At 38.5% G+C, this 6,358-nt stretch overlaps 1 long non-coding RNA gene across 1 annotated transcript in view; it reads left to right on the plus strand.

Moving 5' to 3' along the window:
* The window catches only part of LOC122078149, a 12,797-nt gene extending 6,917 nt beyond the window's left edge, over nucleotides 1–5,880 (plus strand). The window contains exons 2-3 of the long non-coding RNA XR_006139980.1: nucleotides 5,350–5,442; nucleotides 5,524–5,880. This is a non-coding gene — a long non-coding RNA (uncharacterized LOC122078149). The remainder of the gene's footprint in view (nucleotides 1–5,349; nucleotides 5,443–5,523) is intronic.
* The last annotated feature ends 478 nt before the right edge of the window (nucleotides 5,881–6,358 follow it).

A 6,358-nucleotide genomic window follows, 5' to 3' on the forward strand; every position in this document is an offset into this window, starting at 1 on the left:
GGTCACCAATTAGGGAAGTCTCCAAATTAGAAAGTTTCCTAATCATTGGTTACAAAGAAATAAGTACATAGGAAACAAAACGAAAAAAGGAAACTTGTTTGCTTCTCTTAAGAATAAGGCAAACAAATATTACCATGAACCATAACTTAAATTGGACCAACATGGTTCAACAAGTGAATTGATCAACACTTGAGACAAAAATAAAACTAAACAGAAACTCTTCAAAATCGTGGGCTGTCTCTAGCCCTCTAATCGTGGGGCTACTGGAGCTTCTTCTTCCTTCTACTATAGGTCTTTAATTTTGCATCACCTAAATTAGTGTAGGCTTCAAGTCCCTCCTATTTGGGCTATGGAATGGGCCCATTACAATAGAGAACTCAAAATTACTTGGCCCATGACCCATATAATCCATTGGGATTTAATTCACGTCCAAGGTTCTAAATATCGGATTTTGACCATTTCGACCGAAATTTCAAAGAAACCATGGATTTTTTCCTGGCTTGGTGGAAACTATGGTTTCGACTCACAAACTGTGTGTGTGTGTGTGTGTGTTTTTTGTACATCCTATTTTTAACGTTTCTAACCTATTTGATGAATTAGTTTCATAAAAAAAACACCTAAAATGTTACTTGTGGTTTTGACCCAAGTTTGATAGTGTACACTGAGTGAAACATCTGTGCACTAGCCTAAGTCTACATATAAGTTACACACTGGAAATGTAAAAGGAAACACATGATTAAAACAGACAATTTCGACAACATGAATGGGTAGATCGGGTCATTCTAACTAACATAGAAAAATTGAAAGCATTTTACTATGTAAAAAAAAAAAAAAAAAAAAAAAAAAAAGGAAGAGGAAAATCGGGTTTATTTTTTTGTTCCAAGTACTCTTCTTGATGTAGATCTCCTTTGATTGTGCAAAATATGTGACTAGAATCAAAGATAATAGAGAAAGTTGACTTTTTATGCTTCAATCCACTGTTTCCCAAGAGAAACAGTCGAAATATGGGAGATGTAGGTCAAAATGTGCAAAAATGAGCTTGATTCCCAAACAAGTCATTTTATAGGCACTGGTTCGAACCAGTCGTTTTCTGAGAAATATCAGTCGAAATGGGTTGATACCACTTGAAACCAGTCAAAACCTTGGACTTTTATAATGTACCATGTAATTTCGTCTCGGATTGGATCGATATGGTCAAAATGGTCGAAATTTCGAACCATGTTCGAGTCTAACTTATTGAACCGCAGACTCAATTTGGCAAAAAAAAAGAAAGAAAAAAGGATCATACCAAATCCGAAAATTATTCTTCTTTCTTTGATTTACATCAAGTTGGCTATTAACTCGGTTCATTTGATTGTTGGTTTATATGGATTACTTGTCATGTGGTTTCCAATGCCACAAACTTCCTTATTTGTCTGTTCTTTTGTCGCTAGAGCACTATGAAATTGTAAAGATACTGTCCCATTAACTAAGAACCATTTTCGTGCACTATAAGAGAAAATTTGGGGCTTCAAAAGTTGAAACATTTTGTAATGGTGGAGGTTGAATTTAGCTGATACTCATCAATGTTGTTAATTCAGGGTTTACAATTAGAATGAATCTAATCAGCAGTAGAGCTGAAACAACATACAGGAATAAAACTTTATGGTCATATATTGCTTTTGTATTGAAAAGCGGTAGAATGGGCATTATGGTGGTTATGGAATATTTAAAGCATCACGTCAGCATTAATAAAAAATGTAAAACTATAATCTATGTACTTGTAAGAGTATTAATTGATATTTGTAAATGTGTAGGTGCATAGATTTAATTAATAACTTTGACATGTTGACTGTTGATCTAGGTTCTAAATTTGGTTTGCCCCACTCCACGATCAAAGAGTTGGAGTCAATTCTGCTTGCATTCGTTTGGAAAGAAACTGACTACACCAACTTTCTTCACCCCGTTAGTTGGGCTGTTGTTTGTCTCCCTAAAGATGAGGGAGGTCTGAGTTTGAGGAAATCAAAGACGTCAATTCAGATGGAATTATTAAGTTGGCTTGAAAGTTAGTGTCTAAGAAGAAAAATATCTGGGTTGATTAGGTTTATTCGGGCCTTCTCCGCTCTGACTCTGTTTCGACCGCTCTAGCCTTATCAGACGCATCCTGGGTCTGGCGCAAGATCTTATCCCTTAGGTCCACTGCAGTGGAGTGATCTCTTCCAGATTGTTGATGGTACTTCCACCTTTCTCTGGCTTGATCTTTGGCATCCCATGGGAGTTGTTCTTCACTTTGTCAATGCCAGGGCTTGATCTTTGGCATCCCATGGGAGTTGTTCTTCACTTTGTCAATGCCAGGGCCATCTATAGTTTGGACTTCTCTAAGGAATCTAAGGCGGCCAATATCTTGAGTGGTGGTGCTTGGTCCCTTCGGCCTCCTCCTTTCCGCAACTTGCTCTGGCATGGTAGCAGGGATCCCATCCTGTGGACTCCCATCTCTTCAAGCTGTTTCAGCTCTAAAGCGGCATTGGGCCTTGCTAGATCTCGGGGCTCTCATCCTATTTGGCATAAGCTTGTTTGGTTTAAGCTCTACATTCCTTGTCATAGCTTCATAGTTTGACGAGTCTTCTCCATTTTCCTGCCAACGCAGTCCTTCCTCATCCACCATCACATCCCCATGTCGCCCTTATGATTAGGAAGATATTTATCACCACTTTTTTGCTTGCTTCTTTTCCACTTCAGTTTGGAAAGGGGATTCTCACAAAATGTTGGCCTAGATATCAGAGGATCCTCCCCTTCCATCGAGAATGGATATCGGAGGATATGTCATTTACCAGTTCTTCCATTGGTGATTTAGTGAGCAAGCTCGCCTTTACGTCATCATCAACCAGATCTCGATGGATATCGGAGGATATGTCATTTACCAGTTCTTCCATTGGTGATTTAGTGAGCAAGCTCGCCTTTACGTCATCATCAACCAGATCTCGATGGATATCGGAGGATATGTCATTTACCAGTTCTTCCATTGGTGATTTAGTGAGCAAGCTCGCCTTTACGTCATCATCAACCAGATCTGAATGGAGCACAACCTTGGAAAATGGACCTCCAAATCTAGACCTATTCATCAGATTTGGGATTCCATCTCCTTTGACATTGAAGCAAAGTTATTTGGTGTTTCTTCTATTTGTGTTGACACTCCAAGGAATAGACACATTGTTGTTTCTTGGGGTCACCCCCTTTTTTGCTTCAGTTTCCCTCTGTTTCTTGAAGGCCGATCTTGTTTGTGTTGTTTCTCTTTTTCCTCCCTTTAAGGGCTGTTGTATTCTTTTTCTCTTTGGTAATGACTTTTTTATTCAAACAACCCCCCCTAAAAAAAGGGCTCTAAATTTCGAATTTTGGTGGGATTTTGACCATTTTTCCATAACATTTCGGTTTTGGTGAAATTTTCAAAATCCCAGCGAAATGATTGAAGGTTAAAATTTGCCAAAATCTGGACTTCCCTTTGTTTCTCATAGGATTCCGTTTCAACGTGAGATTGAGTTATTTCACCGAAATTTGACATTTTGGTCGGAATTTGGAATCATGCGGTTGACGGTTTTTTTTTGAGAACTTTATGATATAAAAAAGTGCAACTCTCTCTCCCTCTCTTATGGCTTATATTCTGTAAGCAGATCTGCTGTCTTTATGGCTATATGCTGGATTGGATTGAATGGTAGTGAATCTCTATCTAAATCAGTTATTATACAATTAAGCATATCTGCTGAATTTTTTTTGGCTCTATGAAACAGACCTGCTGGATTGAATGGTAGTGAATCTCTATCTAAATCAGTTATTCTGTGATATAGTCACAAATGCTGATGGGGAATTTTACCACCTTAAGCTAAAGGAAGCCTGTGATAGATAATGTCTCATCACATTCTTATGTTACAAAAGGGCCAGGAACCTTGTCATCCATGCTGCCTCTTGTATTTGGAACCCAGTGTAATGGATGAATCATGGACTGGAATCCACTGCCAATTGTTCCATCTCGAGTCATGAGTAGCAGGAAGATGAAGCTTATAACTTTGCTAGGCAGCTACACAGTCTGTAAGGAGATTCTTCTGCGTGTTTATTATTTGCATCAAGAAGCTAGTGGACAACTGGATCAGGCTGCAGGAGTCATGTGCATGTTGTGACTAGCTTGGGTATTGTATCTTTGCGGCTTGGAAAGCTCTCAGTTGGTTAAGAGAGTGATTAAATCTTGGCTTTTAAAGAATCAAAATTCAAAACCCTCCCTTCATAAATCTGTAGGGATTAAGTATTGTCATTGTGCTTATCTTAATGTTACAAGTTTACCTAGTGCTATTGATTAGGGGTTATACCACAGCAGCCTAATGGTATAAATCTTCTTCTTTCTATTCAAGTACTGTTCTTCCTGTATTTAAACCTTGTTACATAGTATAAGATATAATACGAGAAGTGCCAGAAGTACCCGTACACTACAACTAAAGTTTAACATGCCGTATGATGACTTGATAAAGCAGTTGAAGATAATGTTGAATTATCCAAACCCAAAAACTTAAACTATTTGGTGGAGAGGGCCAACTGGTATATGAAGGCATCCAAGCCAATGTGGGATTATCCCCAATACTCCCTTTCAATTCCTAGAGTTAATTGATGAGGAAATATACCCAATAGATATATTGTTATATGCTATGTATCACTGCATATTGCAACGTGAGTGTGCACCAAACTGAACTGATGAGTTTCTTTCTGCTTTGATATGGAGACTAACTTGGTCCATCTTTTGCATGGCTTTTCTTGTGCTTTCTCCATATCCTTGTGATTTACATAGAGAAGGAGCAGAAGGTTTATGATGAAAAGGTCCATAAGGTTTATCATAAATTGGTTTTGGCTATGGAGCTCACCTATAGAATATTTACTACCATTATCCAAGGTGGCAGAGTCTGAACCTTACCACAAGAAATACTTGGCCTACTGTCTAATGAAGGGAGATGCTATGGTGCCAAAGCACATGAATGTTGTCACCACAACCAGGAGTAAATATTTTTTTTTTTTGGAGTAAATGTTAATGCAGCTTGTGGTTGGGTTCCCCTCTGTGTTCACTAGTGGAACTGGGTTTCATACTTCCTACAGTCTTTCTTGGTAGAGATTTGTCTGTGGTTTAGCTGGTGGTGCTAATAATCCTGAACTCTACAATTGTTGGTCTCATTTATGAAATGATCCAAATGTAATAGCTTCTCTTTTTTACTCATCATTGGTGAAAATGAACAAGTGATAACTTTCAGAAGCTTGGGTGGATCTAGGAGATTGAATGTTTTATTCTCTCTAGCTTTTTAATACTGGATTAATGCTTGTCATTGCTTCTTCCAGGGTTTCCCTAGTTGGACATTCTCTGGTGATGTCGAAGACAGACTTATTCCTGAGGTCAGCAGTGTGACCTTGATTCTAGGAAAGTATAATTATGTGAGTAAATCTACCCACATTACACATTTCTTGCTCCCTACAGTTCTTCTAAACAAGAGTTAATTAAAATTATCTATGCAGGTCGATCACAAACTATTCAATAATGTCGATGATACGTGCAGGATTGCAATCGATGACAACCGAATTGTCTCTGGATTTTCAACCAGAGCAAAGTTGGTAATTATTATGCACCTAGAGATGGGCGCTTGTGGGATGCAGAGATTGCTAGATTGAAGGACGGGCTCATCCCTCAAGCACACGATCACAGGTTATTCCAGGGGAGACTAGGATGAGAGTAGAGAGGGTGAGGACAGCGAGGGTGATGGCTGCGAGGATCCGTAACTGTATTTTCAGAATTTTAAAACTAGAATGTAAATATTCTTTTTTGATTATTAACCCCCATGTGTGTGAATGTGAAGGATCTATACTTTTTTTTAGCTAAAAGGTCGTGTATATTAAGAAGAAAGGGAAAATATTGTACAATGAACCCGAAATACGGGGGAAAAAAATAAAAGAATATAGAAAATAAAAACTACCAATGAAGTTCCAGAAACTCTTTCCCACCTTCGGCATTGCCATCAGCAGGGAGGAGGACCTGGCATCAAAAAAATAAAGTCACACTAGTAGAATCTATAACGCGACCTGCCCATCGCATCATACCGAAAATACTGTAATATTTCCGAAGGTCACATCAAAATTGGAGAAGATTCTTCCTTGTAGGCAGCTATATTTGCTAGAAAATCTGCTATGGGATTTGCTTCCCGATAGCAATGAGTAAATTTCCAGTAGATACTCTTCAGGAAAGAGAGAAGAGAGGCCACTTTTGCCGCACAAACCACGATACCAAACCCCTTTGCACCATCATAACCACTGATACCGAATCGCATTCGATCCACAGAGATTTACAGTTCATCTC

This window comes from Macadamia integrifolia, chromosome 5 (assembly GCF_013358625.1).
Source record: "Macadamia integrifolia cultivar HAES 741 chromosome 5, SCU_Mint_v3, whole genome shotgun sequence".
Lineage (NCBI taxonomy): Eukaryota > Viridiplantae > Streptophyta > Magnoliopsida > Proteales > Proteaceae > Macadamia > Macadamia integrifolia.